The sequence below is a fragment of the Microtus pennsylvanicus genome, chromosome 3 (genome assembly GCF_037038515.1).
Source record: "Microtus pennsylvanicus isolate mMicPen1 chromosome 3, mMicPen1.hap1, whole genome shotgun sequence".
NCBI lineage: Eukaryota > Metazoa > Chordata > Mammalia > Rodentia > Cricetidae > Microtus > Microtus pennsylvanicus.
This window is the reverse complement of record NC_134581.1, coordinates 21516407-21533964: the sequence shown is the minus strand read 5'-3', so window position 1 is coordinate 21533964 and position 17558 is coordinate 21516407. Positions and strand designations below refer to the sequence as shown.

The 17558-nt window shown below is 48.2% G+C and overlaps 1 protein-coding gene across 1 annotated transcript in view; it reads right to left on the bottom strand.

Annotated features, from left to right (window-relative positions):
• Ephb1 (EPH receptor B1) overlaps window positions 1–17558 on the bottom strand; it is a 436566-nt gene that overhangs the window by 287642 nt on the left and 131366 nt on the right. The window lies entirely within an intron of this gene.

Here is a 17558-nt window from a genome sequence, read left to right as displayed (position 1 = left end):
CTTTAAGGAGTCTCAGGACCTCACTTCCCCCATGATGGTGTCAATTTAAATCTGGATGGAGATTAGTTTTCAGAATGCTTCAAGCATGAGTGAGTTTATTCCACACAATTTAACATTTGGTAATACACTCTTTCCAACTTCTCTTTAATTGCTTTGTGTATGTGACTTTGATTTCTGCTGTTGAGCTGTGAGCTCCTTGAGGACAGGGAATTGTGTTTTGACTAATTTATTAGTTCATATCAACAAGCAACATCATTCTGTACATGGAGCTTTACATCACTAGCGCCATGCAGCAGTGTTTTATCCGGGAATATGGAGGACCAACGAAATACACGGGTCTTCTTGGTACCATCTCAGTTTTTATCCTAGATGATCTCAACCACATGCAAGGATGCAGCTCATGGAGTACATCACCAGTTTCACTGTTCCCCAGTACTCAGGCTGCCTGCTGGACATTACCTGCAGATACCTGGAATTCTCCTTTCTCTCTACAACCCCATGTCCACACAGTGCCAAGGAATAACTGCGCTCCTCCTTCTGCACTGGGGCCATTTCTGTTCCTCACAGGGGATTAACTACCAAATCTTTCTTCTATTCTCCCCTCTTTGGTGCTTCTCCCAAGTGTCCTCTTCCTTTCCCCTTTTTACCACTGACTCTTCTCTCCCCTCCCCTCCTGGTCATCTCTTTAATTCTTCTAACCCTATAAGTCTGCTAAAGCACAAATCCTTCTCCTCCATGGCTATCCCTATAAAGGGTTAGAACAGTGTTAAGGGCCTCACTGTACTCTGTGGTGTTCAGCCCTCAAAACAAACAAACAAACAAACAAAAACTAGATTTCATAATAACAAAAGATGCAATGGAAGCTACTAGAAGAGGCAGCCAGCAGTCCTACACATAAAACCTGTGAACCACAGCAATGACCAACAGCATGACAACCCTCAGGGTTCGGGGGTAGCATCCATACCTGGGCAGTAATCAACAGCTTTCTCATTGAACTAAAGGCCCTTCTCAGCAAGAGGGAAATCAGCCCGGTGCTGGAAACCTAGCCAACTACCCAGGGCAAATGAAGTCATAGATCTTGGAGGAGAGCCTACAACTACTACTTTACTAAACCAGTATAATCCCTAACTACATTCTAAATATTTATCCTTATGCCCACAGATAAATGCAGTCCTCACCCCTCATTAAGGAAACTTCTCTTACAACAGAGGGAGACACTTAGAGAAAACCACAAGCCATCAAATTTCAGAGTTGTAGAACTCAGTCCTAACCGGCATAATTACAACACAACCCAAAACTCAGTGATCACTGCAAGAGGGGAGGCAGAAAGACTGTGAGAGTCAGAACAATAAGAACTTTGCTTGATACTGTCTCTCCTAGAAATGTCAGAAATTACACCAGGAAGTTTAACCATCGTGTCTGTCTAAACATGACTCGAATAAGGAAAACACCAATAGCCACGCTGATGTGGAAGGGGGAAAGCTCAAGAAACCTCAGCCCTAGATAAAGGACCACAGTCAACTAAGAAATGCCGAGAGCAGGAGAAATAGTCTTCCCCATGGAAGAGCATGCCAATTCGTTATCCAACACCAAATGGTAAGCCCTGAAAAAAACATGTGCATACCAGTAACATTATGTGGACTGAGCAATCAATGATTTAAAAAAAAAGAGGCTATGAATTTGAAAAAGAGCAAGAGGCTAAGTCCAGCAGAGGGTTTGGAGGGAATGACGTAATAACAATCTCAAACAATACAAGAATCATTTAAAAAGATGCTGGAAACCAGTGGCAATGAGTGAAGCTCTACTGTGTTCTGCATCCTTGACCACTGGTCCTTCACTGGGACTCACTACAGTGCTATCTAAGGAGAAGAAGCAAGCTACCTTGCCTGCCACACAGAATAGTAACCACCTTTCAAAGGGCACTATTATTGATGCAAATAGCCCATCCGTCCTTGAGATAAGCATAATAAAGAAAACAATGACACCCATTAGAAAATACTTGCTCAGGCTTTCAGACTGCGACTTTGATGAATGGGAATGACACCTTTAGATGCCTCCAAGCTTCAGGTTTGCTGGACCTACTTATTGGAAATCAGAGCTGGTCTGTTGCTGGGAGGGGGGGGGGAGGCTCCCAAGTGTGAACATTGAGTACTTGCTGTCAGACTGATTGTGTGACTGTGTGTGACTCTGTGTGTGTGTGACTGTGATTATGTTTGCGCTTATGATCGTGTGTGGGACATATGTCATAGATATGTGTACAAACCTCTCCCCTCTCAAGCCCACCATCACCATCTCTTCTCACCAGGCTGTCTACATTGCCGTTTGGACAGCCTCCGGACACTGATCCATTCTTTATCTACAAGGGAGGCTTCGGGTTAGAAGCATGCAAAGGTCATTTGTAGTCAGTTTTGATAAATGAGGTTGATGACCAGACTCAGCAATTATTTATTGGTCAAAGACGAAGAATCTAGTGAAGTTAAGAGATCTGGGCCATTTCTACACAGCCTCTGATGAAAATCACAGCCTAAAAGCATGGGGAATTCTAGAAGGTCCTGATACTAGCCTTTTCCTGGAGTATTACAACACCCTCCCTTAGTCCCAGAGTTCTCACTGACCACCAGAGAATGCCACCACCTAGCAACCCCCACAAACTGTTTACAAGGCTTGCTAGGAAGGTGCACTGCCTCTAGACACTTTTACTTAAGATAGGGACAAAAACTATTTGGTCTGGAGAGATGGCTCAGTTGTTAAAGTGCTTGCTGCACAGCCTGAGTACCTGAGTCTGGATGCCCAGCAATCATAAAAGAGCCAAGTTATGCCTATACACACCAGCAATACAAAGCTAGGGAGGCAGAGGTGGGTAGATCCCTGGATCTCACTGGCTGGCCAGTCTAGCTGAATTGATGAGTTCCTGAATCCAATAAGAGACATTGTCTCAAAACATAAGGTGGAAGACACTTGATATTGGCTCCTGGCTTCCACACATCTGTGCACACACACATACTTCGAAACTTACATGCATACACATACATTCACATGATCACTTACACAGAAAGAGAGAGGTGTGCACATGCACACGCATGTGCGCACACACGCGCGCGCGCGCACACACACACACACACAGAATTATTAAAATCATTCTGCCTCTGTTAGTCTGACAAGATCCCAGCTATCCTAACCTACATTGTGCCCAGCTCGATGAGCTCATTTCTAAAATCAAGAATGGAAAAAGACTGAAGAACCTGCTCATTCCCCAAACAATGTTTGAGGTATTGGTGACACCGCAGAAAACAGACAAATGTGTGGCCCCTGTGGACCTTATATGGTAACACAGCGAACCAGAGTGAACAAACAAGACAAATAGGAAGTCAACTGTGCAGCTACTTCCTCGAAATTGAAACACTCCTTCCTGGAGGGAGGAAAAAGGTTCATTAGACCCAGGACGCAGAGCAGGTTTAGAACTCAGGAAGCTCCGAGGCTCCCGAGGCCCCTTCGCGGCGTTAGATGAGCAGAGAAGAGCTGCTGGAGAGAACCCTGGATGGAGCAGCCTGCGAGCTGTGTGGAGCTCCGGAGGCACAGCCCTGGGGACTGGGGCTTTTCATGACACCGCTGCTATGGAAGCACTCACCCTGCATTCATCTTCCTTTAAGAAATCTCAATAAATTTATTCGTTCACCACGCTGGAACTGAATGAGTCGAACTGTTTTGGGAGAGCCGTTGGTTTTGTTCATCTTGGGGGGAGTCTGTCACTGGTGTCCTATTTGAGGTGAATAGATTTTTTTTTCATATCTTTCCTTGGGAAGTTATGCAACAGAGTCACATAGTGTTACAGGTGCTTAGAGAGCTCGTGGGAAAAGAAGCAGTGGCAGCCGGGGAGTAGTGGGACCCCTGGGAAGGGCTTCTGAAATTTGAATGAAACCTACCAGCCAGACTGGGGGTTCATTCCAGACACAAGAACAAATGCCCAGGACAAGCCTGGAACATGTTAAAATAAAAATAAAAATAAATAAATAAATACCAGGACAGCAATGTCAGGAAGACCGGAAGGAGATAAGGCTGGGAGATGGCCAGGGGCAGGTGGCCTCACCTTTGCTAACTGTAGTCTTGTGACCACAGACAACTTCCTGACTTTCAGTTTCTTCACCTGCAAAATACTATTTTCCTTGCAGGGTGTGGTGAGGCCTCACAGGTCACGGAAGTAGCTCCTGTAGAGGCTTCAGCAACCACCACTCACAGCCTCCCAGCAATTACTGTTCCTAGTATGACAGCCATCATTACTGCGTTAACCTCAAGACCTGCCTCTAGTTGAGTCAACCGGGTGTGGAAGCCATCTTGATCCTAGATAAGTTATCCTGCAGGCCCTGTGCTCAGCAAGATGTAAGGACTAAAGGTCCATACTCCTTCTCCACACAGACCCAGGGAGACAACCAACAGCCCTTCTCCTCTCTTGACAGTTTCTCAGGCTTCCTCTGAGTCTCCCTTCAGAGGTGACCATCTTCTTTCAATCAGGCCTTCAGTGGGTTCCCATCATCCACCAGCTCAGATCACAGAAGATAAAACGGAACACAGCTCAGAGGCCCCGGGTCCTCTCCTCTCTACAGTCTGTAATTGGGCATCACCTGCTGTTAGGGGAAGCTGCTATGTCACTAGAAATTGTTGCCACTGTGCCCTGTGGGACAATAATGGAAATGTGATGGCCTTGCCCAATCAGGGGAGATGGCTGCCGCTCTGCACATGCCTCCAGCAGGGTTCAACTTCATCAAGCACAGAGGAGTGCACAGATTCATCGGGGCAGCAGATGGGACGGAGACACGGCCGTGGAGCTTCTCACCAATCGGTGTGGACTCCAGGAAAGAAGCTCCAGTGTGGAAAGGAGGTTAAGCCTGAAAGAGCTAGGAGATTAGACAAGCTGGAGGGCTAATGAAAATGTAAAATGAAGTCCTTGGGGCATAAAGTCCTACACGCCCAGAGGGACCTATCACTTAGCACAGCAACCAACCAAGGCAACACCTCCCCAACGGCTCCCCTGCGGGCCTGAGCACCAGCACACCTCCCAGATGTGCTGGGCTGGGAGGAGATGGATGGTTCCCCCTCACACACACATCACCACAACCCATGTAGTGTACAGAAAAGAAGGGTGGCTCACAGAACCCTGTTGCTTTACAGCCGACATCTTGAAAGAACTTCATGTTGCCCATTGCATGGCACAAAACAGAATTCTCGAAACCCCACTCTCTGGAGGGCACGAGACTTTCAAAGGAGGAAAGAGGGCATCATTGGACTGTGGAGAGCATGTGCATGATGCTACCCAATACAGCTTCTAGATTTTAGTCTAAAAGCAAGATTCCATGAGACCCATTTGAAGCAGCTGGCCCACCTCCACTCACAGCTGCCTCTCTGCCTCCCCATGTCCTCTCTAATAGCTCTGAATGCTAGATGACTTTGCCATAAGACTTTTCCAGAGGGTGGTATGCACAAATGTCTCTTCACAATGCATCAAAGAAATGATTCTACTAGAGTCCACCTAGTGAACCAATGAGTTGACTGGGCTACTTCCAGAAGTATGAATGAGGTAACGGTTAAAGGAACACGGATGCCTCAAAAGTATCTGTCACCCCATTGTTGGATGGTGTAGAAATGAGGAGGTAAGAGAGAAGGTCCCAAGGGAGTACCCCTTATACAGAAAGGCACTGAGGCCCTGTCCAACAGGAAACCATGGCAAATTCCCCACAGCGTGTACCTAGTGCTTGCCCAGAAAACCAGGATACCAGCATGGCTCCAAAAGCAAAGAGTAAGGAAAACTAGGAGATGGGACTGGGAGGGTGGCCTAATGAGACCTAGTGAGACCTGCCTCTGCGGTCCTGCTCAGTCCAGAACCAGACAGTTAGCACAGGGTGGGGGTGGAGTCTACCAGCTCTGGCCTCAGCCAGACCCATCTGGTTGACCAGCAGCAAGTCTTTAAACCTCTCCAACCCAGTTTCCTCTTTTGTAGCACAGATAAGTGAAAAGTACCTAGTCTGTGAGATGACCATGAGGATCAAACAGAATTTACAGCTGATGCGCTTAAAAACCCAAACCACAGTCTTCCGGAGTTGGTCAATATGGAGGCCATCCCTCTGGCGAGACCTGCATGGTGGGCTTGGTGGTCCTAGGCAGTGTGTGATCTGCAGTTTTCTCCTGTCTGCCTGGTTGTCTATCCTTGTGCTTCCACAATCATTACCATCATATGTGTGTGCACACGTGTGTGTGTGTGCGAGTGCGTGCGTGCGTGCGTGCGTGTGTGTGTGTGTGTGTGTGTGTGTGTGTGTGTGTTTGCGAACCCTACAGTTGGGAGTGCTGTTTTTGGCCCTCCCTCACTGAGGGCAAGTGGGGGCTTGCTCCTTTTCCCTACTCTGGCTTAGAGGGAGCTCCCTCGCTGCTCAGACCCCTGCTATGGGAGCCACCACATTCCCGGGAGGCTCCAGGTCCAGCTGACTGACAGGCATCTTTATGTAGCCCGACACTTTTCAGGCCTCAGGATCCGCCAGTGCATCAGGGACAGCACTGACACTGCCGGCCTGTGCCTCGGGAGGGAGGAGCATCTGGTCCACACAGCCCCAGGCCACTGGAAACTCCACCAGGCAGCAGCATGGTGTACCAGACCCTGCCTGGAGTGGGGTCCCTAGCCATTATGACAGCTGCTGCTGCTGTTGACACCGCAACAGTGACAAATTCATCCTTCTGACAGGATCCTTTTAAATAATTCACGGGGAACTGGGGATTAAGACACTGTTTCTCTCTGTCTCTGTTGAGATTTAAAATACCTCCAACTGGGGGATTTAAAGAGAATATAATGGCCTGGCCCTCTAGGATCTACCCTCCCCCATTTCCTCCTCTTTCCCATTTCCCAAACTCATCCCCCACCCCACCAGCCAGCCCTATAACAAGAAGGTCCAGAAAACAAGAAAGAAAGAAAAAAAAAAAGGGAGGGGAGCCAGTGCTTGGCTGGTCACTATGGCAACGGTGGCAGGGTATTCAGCTACTATTATCCCAGTACCTCACACATGTGATTATCTTAAGCTGTCTATTGAATGTGGCTCGCACTGCTGCCCAACACGGCCTTGTTCGACAAGGCAGGGGCGGGAGCTGCAGGCCCCAGGCCCCAGCTGCCTAATAGAGCTTGGCTCAGCCCCTGGTGCCACTGGTGGAGGGCACAGAGTTAGCCCTGGAGAGACTAGTGGCATTTCCCTTCAGCTTGGGGGGAATCACTGCTCAGAATGCCTATCAGAGGCCAGCCTGAAGGTGTTCCATCACACTGGGTCACAGGCTGAGAAAATGGGCTCCTCCATTCTGTTAGCTCACAGCACATGGGCCATGCTGGCTCTAACCAGCTGGAACCATCCTGGAGACGAGAGAGCAGGCCATGGAAGAAAGGAGTGGCTCCTGGCTTCATTCCCTTTCTCAGAGTACAAGTGAGGGACAGCTGGCCTGGGAAGAAGGATGCCTCCCTTCTAGTCCGCTGCCCCCTCCCCAAGTGGATGGGAATGTGGCCACCTCCTATAACCTGCTTTGGGAGACTCTTTTTCCTGTGGTGGCTGGAGCTTGGTGCCAGGATGCCTGTGGAGGACGCGGCGCCTACTGAGAAAAATGACGTCATTCCTTTGCTCCCTGGACTCAGCTGTGGATCATTTCTAGACTTAGGTGCCTTGATCCACTAACATTCGTTGAATGAAAAGATCACTCATTAATAACCACTGGACACATATGACCTTTTCTAGTGTCCCTTTGAAAATTCAGGTCCCAGTGCATGGTGGCACACTAGTATCACCCATGGCATGTACTGAGCCCACTCGAAATATTTAAGATCAGCCTAAACTTTTCCTCCACCTGCAGTTCCATGTGACTAACCACAAACAGGTCCCAGGAACTCTAAGATTTCCCAGTGTGTCACCCCTGGCTCATTGTTGCACAATGAATTGTCTCTATCTAAATGCAAACACAATGCATTATCCTTGGTCAGGTAGGAGTCAAAGCAGGGCTCTCAGCCAGCAAGACAAGTCTGAATTCTTACTCTATCTAACATCACATTGACTGCTTTGTCCTTTGTGACACCAGGACATGGCTGAGATTTCCTTGTCCATCATGATGAGTCAGGGCCAAGTGCATGGAGATAAGATGCACCACACTAACACAGACACACAAACACACACACACACACACACACACAGCTCAAATGCAGGAGGAACTCATTCAACAGAACCAACACCAAAACCACCAAATAGAACAAAGTTCTCACAAAGGTCCCCTCACACCCCTCCCTTTCGGAGGGTCCTCACTTCTGAATAATTCCAAGGTTTAGGGGATGGGAAAGGGCCCATGAAAGACCCTGCCTCATTGCCTAAATCCTCCCATCTCTAGATACCACCAGTATCTTCTTGGATTTCTGACCAGGGCTCACATGATCTATGAGTAAGGCTCCCCACTTCATGCTCCACCTAGACTTAATGTCTTCTGCCCCTAAACTTTCATATCCCAAACCACCTGCTCTAGCTGTCCCTATCAAGTTTGTTTAAAAGAAAGAGAGAGAGGAAGGAAGGAAGGAAGGAAGGAAGGAAGGAAGGAAGGAAGGAAGGAAGGAAGGAAGGAAGGAAGGAAGACAGACAGACTCATTAGGCACTCTCCAGGAGTACCACTTTCTGGGCTGTGGCTGCAGCCTCCTGTCTCCCTGTGTAGAGTATTAGAAGCACTGGCCTCTGCTTATTGCCTACCTGCCCTCTGGTTCCTTAATCATCTATGGTCCCCTCTCTGTAGTGGAACAAGAGTGAGCTCTGTGGTCAGACAGTCACGGGCTCAGTCTCAGTGCTGTGACTTTGAGTAATGGCTCTGAGATTTAATGGCACCACTGAAAAATAGAAGAAATGTCATGTACCTTCAGGGCCCTGGTAAGAGTCAGTGAGATGATACTTGTCATCCTGGAACCTGGTACGCCAGGCCAGTGTTTAACTCAGGGTGACCAGCAGTGGGAGAAGTTCATTGAAATCCTGCTATCAGTAGCAGGGTGTGATCTCTGGCCTTCCTAATAGAAATGCCAAAATGTTTATCGTGTTCCCACCCTAATCCCACCCGAGCTAAGGCCCTCTAAAGAAAGTCAGTGCCACCACTGGCACTAGTCAAAGCAACCAGTATTGCCCTCAGCTCTGTAGTTTCCAAAAAAAAAAAAGTAAACAAAATTAAATCCTCCCTGTCACTCTGTAAATAAACTCTTAAATCGCTTATGTTATAAATATAGAATATGGGCCCAGAGAAATTAAAGACCTTAGCAGAAAATGGAATACTCCCAGAACATCAGCTTCCAAATCCTGGGTTTGCCCCTTTATAAATATGGTGGGTGATAATGAAAGGAATGCTCCATCAGGGAGCTGCCCCGTTTCTGCAAAGATCCATCCTCCCTAGGCTTGGGCACAGAGTCTTCAATTTCTTCTGATGACCTTGACATTCCCTTTGTTTGTTTCTTTTCCTCTGAGCATTTTTTCTGGGCATGCACAAGCACCGTGTGTGTGTGTGTGTGTGTGTGTGTGTGTGTGTGTGTGTGTGTGTAGTGTGTCTGTGTGTCAGTGTGTGTGTCTGTGTGTGCATGTACAAGTGCATGTGTTTATGTATGCAGTTTACGTATATATTCATGTTTGCGTGTACATGTACATATGTAAGTATATGCGCATATATGTAGAAGCCAAAAGTTGATACCGAGTGTTTTCCTAATTGTTTACACCTTATCTATTGAGACAGGAACCTTCTCAAAATCTGGAGCTCACAGATCTGACTGGAACAATGGGCCAGGAAGCCATGTGGGTATCCCTGCCTCCACCTCCTCAGCACTGGGATAATAGTCCAACTTTTTGCATGGGTGTTATAGATCCAAACTCATACCTTCATGCGTGTGCATCAGGAACTTTGCCAACTGAGCCATCACCCTGACCCCTTCTCTGACATCCTAAGTCAGCCTCACCTTGCTTCTGATGCTCCGCCCTTCACTCAGACTTCCTAGCTGAGTACTATGAGTCCTGGCGAAAAGAGCTGGTAGACTCTACTCCATTTGGGTGCCAAGATTCAGGAAGCCTCCTTTCTTTCACAATCCAAAGAGCCCCTTGGCCTTAACTCAGGAAGAGCTGTCAATGAAGAGTTTCAGGGTTGGGACCATTTTCCCATGGAGGGGTTGAGAGAAGACAAAAGACACCCATCTGTTCCAGTCGACGTGGGTTATGGGTATTAGGGTGCAAACCAGCTAGACCTGGCTTGGGGGAAGGACACACAGACCCACCTGCCTGTGTGCTCCAACCTCAGCTGGAACCTGACTATCATGAGTGAGACATTCAGGCAATTGCTTTTTTTCTGGGGCATGTCTTCTCTGAGAAGGGAGAGGTGGGTTTGGGACAGACCTAATCAAATAGGCTGTTGTATGCATCTGTGAGTCACTTCTAAGGTAAAGAAAGGAACTTAGTGTGACATCAAGACTCTGGAAAGCCACTACTCCCAAGGTCCCTTAATCAAGCAAACTAGAAATAAGGTTCTCTCAACCCCCTGAACCCCTCACTTCACCCACACATGAACACACACACACACACACACACACACACAGACACACGCGTCAACCCAACTCTCCTCCCCCGAGGCTCCATCTAGTGCCCACCAACCTTCCTGCCTCACCAGGCCTTTGGGCCTTTTCCTTCTCAGAGCAGATTCTGAATGTCCTAGAGCACAGTCCATCTCCCGCAGGAGGCTCCACCTCCCGGCTCTAGTCCTGAGCCCCCATGCCTTTGTCTGTCACTGTCTCTGTCAGGCAGGTGATTTTAAACTTCCATTCCTAAAAGACGCATATTATATAAAAAAATGTTTTAAGTGCCTCGGGTGTTTTGCTCCTCATTGCTTCATAAAAGTGACATTAATAGCCAGGGAAGAGCTCGGCTGAGAGCAATTAGGGAGGATGTTTCAGGTATGAAAGCTGTTTTGAGCCTGCTAATGTTTCCTAATTACAGGCCTTTTGGTAGAGAGAGAAAAAGATAAAGAGTGGGTGGGAGACCTAGGGTGGGGAGCTCTGACTTAGCTCGGTGGTTTACCTGAAGAGGGAAGGGGAGGAAGGAGGAGGAAGGAGAGATCAGGGGGTCAGAGGCCACCAGCAGGGGGGCTGGCCTCTCTTGGCTGAGAAAGCCACACTAATTCCTGGGTAACAACTAAGGAAAGAGTTCCATTCATGGCTCATACTGTGAGAAAAATAAAACCTTTCACACACCGTGCCTGAATTCCTGGACTTCATGGGCGACTCGGCTTGAGCCTTCTACACTTCACGTCTGTCGTTTGTCCTGAGCAGGCTTCTCATTAGTTGTACCATGGGGGGGGGGGGGGGATCAGTCTACCAGAGGTCAAAGGGCAACCGGGACACCTTTTAGCCATGTGAGCTAAGGTAATTTATCAGCTGCTCCTCATTTTAGTTTCCTTACCAGTAAGATGGAGCCTGGGAAAGCCCAGAGGTTGGTTTGTGCAGGCCTCTTTCTGCTTGTTTGTTTGTTTTTCATTTTTATTTGCCATCTAATAGCCTGTCTGGAATTTATGCCCTGATTCCTCCTGGAGAGCTAATTCCTCATTCCCTTCAGTCCCTGGCCTTCTGCTGGGCCTATGTCCACACAGAGCAGACACAGGCTGTATGTGAGCAATGAGGACTCTGTTTGAGGGTGGGTACAGAATCCAAGCCCAGTCATTCGGGCCCAAGTAGAACTTAATGCAAGGGCTTGCGCTTGAGGGTCCAGCAGCAGGGGTTTCCTCTTTTCTGGCATAAAGACGGACGATGCAGAAAGGCAGGAGCTGCTGTGGACCAATACCCAATACTGTGAGAAAGAGGAGCTGCATCCCCAATACCCAATACTGTGGGAGACCAAGAAGGAGAAAGAGCCGGGGAGATAGAAAAGGAAGAATAGAAGAGACAGGTGGGGGTGGGGTGTTGAGGGGAGTCAGCTCACCCTCTAGGATCTAGACTGGCCCAACCTGTAGCCCCATGTCACCTTGCCCACCCAAGCCATGAGCCAGGCTGCTTCCTCCAAGAGTGGTTTGTGCTTTTTCTGTCAGTGGTCACCAAAAGTCCTGATGAAGGCGAAGTACACGTTGACAGTTGCTACCAGGATCCAGTCACCAGGCTACAAGCACTCAGACCAGCACACAATATGAGAAAGCACAGCCCGCCGCATCCTCTGCCCTCCTGCTCCTGGCATGACTCCAAAGTCAAACAGGGGAAGTTCCATTCACAAAACCCTGTTCTCTCCCAGTTAAATCTCACTTGGATCTACCCCTAACTCAGCTCGGGGCGTTTCTGTCCTAATTAGCAGGATTGAGTCATCAAAGTAAGAGGAGAATAGATTGAGCCCTCCAGAGGGCTGAGAACCGGCTAGTGTTTCCTACATAGGTGCAAAGGAGAACCTCCTCTGTATCCTGTGTGTTGCTGTTACTCCACAGAGCAGAGGAGGGGAGGGAGTCTAAAGGGCAGGCCCTGGTCACATAGGCAGGGACCGGCCACATGGGGATGTGAGCAGAGATCTGATGTCAGGGCCCAGGGCCTAGGCTGCTGCTCCTCAGGTTAGGCCTGTCACTCACCAGCCCAGGAAAATCGGAATTGATTTTCTTTGGCCTTAGAAGAGACAGGCAGTTACTGGAGTAGCTTTCTCTCCTGAGTATACTTTCCTCACTCCCAGGAAAGGCAGCTGTCAAGGGTGCCTTGAAGACCTGAGGCTAAAGGACGTAGCCAGGGCTGCCCAGTGACCCAGACCTGGACAGCCAGAAAAGCTCACAACTGCCTGCAGCTTGTGCAGAATTAATGGCCAGATAGAGACTTTCAGGCAGGTCTCTTCCCTATCTTAGCAGCTGGCCCCAGAAGTTTAGCACTTATCAGTTCAATAATCCTCCTAGCACACCACAGAATTGCCTAGAGAGGCCTGGGTAAAACTCATTTAACTTCATCTGTCCATACTTAGACACATATACCACACAAGCATGTTTATCTACACAGACATATAAATATAGGTGTATATTCAGATACACACACATATGATACACGTATGGAAATGTAAAGGCATACAAATGTATACACATATAAACATAAATATACACAGATATATACACACAGATATATACCAAGACACACAAATATAAACAAACATAAATATATACATGCATACATAGAAATTATATGCACAAACACAGGCACATATAGGTGCATATATTCACACATATATTCAAATACTCCCACATAAAATATATTTGTGTGTATGTATATATATGTTTATGTGCATATATATGCTAATTACACACAGAGAGCACATAGGAGCCTGTTCACTCCAACTATGGGCTTGCCAGGCTTGATTCTGGATCCCCTTTGCAATTCTCCTCTAGCAAGCCTAGGTGAAGAATGCCTCGTATTAAAATAGTCAACTCCACATGCCACTGGCTGTGAAGGTGATTCCGAGCAGCAGCATGGATGCATATGGAGTCTGGAAGCATACAAAGCCGTCTTTGAAGATGAGAACTTCATAGATGTCCGCTCTGAGAGACTCACATCACAGACACAGGAACTGACACAAAGGAAGGCCATCCATGGCTCAGGTGCAATAGTAGGTGAGCTCCGCACGAGCCCTTTGAGAGGAGAGGAACTTTGGGGTTGGATTTCCAACAAGGAAACTCAATATGCCTGGCTCTCAGAGAAACCCAGACTTGCCTCTAACCCATTCCAGTGGGAGTTTGAAAAGAGAGACACCTTCTGGATGTCCATTCTCCTTCATCAGGCTCATCTCCGAAGTAGTGCTATTTGCATTGCTAACTAGCTCTTTAATGGCAGTTGGATATTGCAAGGCCTCGAACTAACTCTTTGTTGGGCTATAATGAACCTGCTGTGGGCATCTCTTTAGAGCCCTAGGTTACAGAAGCAAAGAGATATCACTTGTTCTGCTGACGGACATTCCTGGTGCCTGTGCCCTGCTAGGCTGGCACCAGGGATGTGGAACTAGAGCAGACTCATCCCCTGGGACTTGAAAACATGGACAATGATGCCCAGGGTCACGGAGGAAGGCAAGAATGGGAAGTGTCGGGCAGCACCTTAAAACAGGACTATGGGGGAGCACGGGTCCATAAAGGCCACCATTTACAGTGCTGCGATCACCCCAGACTCTCTGAACTCACCACTGCCCAGAGGTCCTACACTGTGAAGGACTGGCAGGACAAGTATGGACCCAGTCTAGGAAGGAGTTCCTGGAGAACCTCACTGGGATGCCCTCACATGGAAACTCAGCACCTACCTGGCTTTGTCCGTTTATAACATGATTTTTACCTTTACCCTCTGTTCACCAAGTAGCGTGTGATTTTGATTAAACCAAGAGGCTTACATTAAAGGCGAGCGCTTAATTACCAAGCAGTATTTTGAATTTGGGCATAAATATGCTCTGATTTTCACATGTAATATTATAATCAGCTTTCTAACAACAAACTGAAAACGACTTGTGAGCTAGGGATGGGTGGTTAGCCAAGCCCAGATCAGGCTGTTCTTAAATACAGCTGCAGAGGTACATGGACAGCCACATAAACTGAAGAGTAGATGCTTAGGCTCTCTCTGTGGAGCCCAGCAAGCTGGCCATGTGCTGGGACAGCACCTGTCACAATGTCGCTGTCACAGTGCCGGCTGCCTCCCTTCTTGGGGAGCATGGAGCAGGTCCTTCTTAAGACAGAGCAAACCAAACTCAAAGTGCCCTCCAGGCTCACCTAATGACACCACCCAGTTTCCTTCTCCAGCTTGATTAACTGATGGCTTACTAAATTAGCTCTTACTATAGAGACATAGTTTAAGGCCTGTGTCTTTTCCACTGGATCCTAAGCTCCTTTGGATCTGAAGTTTATCTTCTGCCCCAGCCCTAAACTGGGACTTCTCATTACCTCTAAGGGCTGCACCTTAAATCCTACCCCTGACACAAGGCCACAGCTTCTGACCCCACTCTCGTGTTGGATGTGTCTACACACCTGTCCTACAGTCTCACCGGGACTCCCTCTGGTCAACACAGTCCATAAGATGCCAACAGCCTCTCGCTGGGCTCAGCTCTCCTGTCTTTCAATCTCACCCTTACTCCTGCACATTGTAACTCTGGGTACATCCACTGCCATCTCTCCAGGCAGAGTCAAACAGGTGACAGAGACCCTGTGGACTGGCCCACCACATATGCATGGCTGGTCTTCACTCACAGCGTGGCCCTAGCCTCAGCCACATTCCTGTTGATCTTACCTCGCCTCTCTCCAACAGTCAGTAGCAGTTCATGTAAATGCTCTCCACCTCCTAAAGTTCATACTCAAGATTAACCAACTTCATTGTCAGACACCTCAATCCCAGTCTCAGGAAGCAGGCAAGAAGTTAGGATAGATTCCATTCCATGGTTTCCTTCACCAACCTAGAGCACACGAACCTCTTCAGATACCTTTTGATCTCTGTCTTTGGATTTTAACAGAATAGGAATTGCTTCCTTAAAAGGTAAATGTGTCCCCAGTATCTCTGGTCCTCCATGTCCCACACTGTCTTCATCCCCTCCCCTCTATTGCCACAGTCTCCCTCACTTTACTTCCTCCTGACTTAGACTGCTTAATCACTGCTTCCTCTATGGTAACACGGAGAGAAGTAAATGCTACAGTGGTGTTGTATGTCACTGTGAAAACCTCTATGACACCTAGAAGATCTGTGATGGAGTAGGGAAGGGTCCAACAGAGCTGACGTACAGAGAAGGTGTCCCTGAGGACGGGCCAAATGAACAGAGTAATGTGACGAAAGAGTGGAGGATTGCTCCGGATCTCATGCCTTTGCTCCGTACTAAGGTGGGTGTAACCCTATGTATGTGGCGGAGAAGAGGTAAGTTCTACTTATGCTGTGCTGAGACAGACAGTCCCTGAGAATCCAAGTTGTACATGGGAACCGTGGGTGAGTTACCACCACTGGCAGCCTCTACTAAGGATGGCAACAGAGAGAGGAGAGAAAAGACCCCAAGATGGAAGCATAGTCTAAGATAGCCCTCTCAACTGAGACTAAGGACCAGCCTGAGCATACCACTGATTGTTCTAAGCCAGACAAGCTCAGCCGGTTTCTTAGAGCATCAGTTGACTACTTATCTGGTTGTAGAATCCCTATGAGAAAAGTGCCACCACATTAGGAACAAGTGGGAGGGGCAGGCCATGAGCAGCTAGACAGCTGCCACCTCAAAAGGGCATCACTTGACTTTGAACGTCTCCCTCAAGGAACATCTTCCTTGGAAAAGATGGAACGTTTAAGAAGACAGATGTTGTGTATGAGAGGAAAGGGAAAGAAAAACAAATCAAGGGAAGGACATTTACAAATCATATATAGTCTTTATAAGCACATGCAAGCCAGCCAAGAGTAATGACATCTGCGAAAGGGAACAAGCTTGGGCTATCCAGGCATCTTAGACTGGTCATCTCATCAGCTTTGTATGAAGTACCATTTGGAGCATACTGGTTTCCCCTGGTTGCCCACAGTATCTCTAGCAGTATTTGGACCTGTTCAGCTGGGTCCTTTGTTAGGCCCTATCTCACTCTTTTGGGGATTACTAGCTTTATCCTGACCAAAGGCATGGTACTTACACCTGGTAATGCAACCTGCAAATGCAGGGGTTGGGGTCGGGGGTGGAAGTGAGAGCCCTGGGGAGGACACATTGAGATCACCATTGACCTACCACCTGAGGAGGTCTTAGGATTAAGGAGAGGGTCTGTTGTGCTGAAGATCTGCTATGAAACATACATGTTACCAAACACAGGAACAGAGAAAGCCAAGGGCAGGTGAGGAAGCCTAGGGCCACCCTGCTCTACCTGACTTCACTTCTTGCATGGGAAGAAGATCCTCCTCATCCCCCAGCACTCTCCCTTTATCATTAAGCCCCAGAGCCAGCCAATCACTGTGCAGGACACGCAGGCATCTCCTCTATCTCACTGTGGTCCATCATTGCTGACCCCAGCTCCTTCACTCTTCTCAGAGGGCTCTGTGAGTGGAGCATTTAAATGTGATTCTTCTGATGCACCCAAGGCAGCTGAAGGAGTCTCCCCCATGCCTTCCTTCCAGCAGTTCTCCGCGGCCCTATCAACAGTGTGGCCCTTTTACTCTGCTGCCCAGATCTCTCCATCTCCTGGAAGATTAAAAACCCCAAATCTTCTGACTGTGCTGTGTTCTATTCTGCCCCACCTCATCCTGACACTCCCCACCCCCTGCCGTGGTCCACACACAGACTTGTGCCACCTCCACACGTCTTTTCATCACCCACCATTTGACTAGCTGTCCCTCCTACCTAGAGCATCTTCCCCAGCACTTCCTGCCCTACCTGTTAAACCCGCCCCAATCCAGTTCACAGGAACCTTTTCTTTGCGAAGAGGTTCTCACTCCCCCACCCCTGGGTTCTTCATTCCCAGCTCTTTGTCATGTATGTCCACTGGTCTCTCCAGTGTCACACAGAAGAGATGCATCCTAACTTATCCATGAACATGGTTGGCTTTCCCAGGAA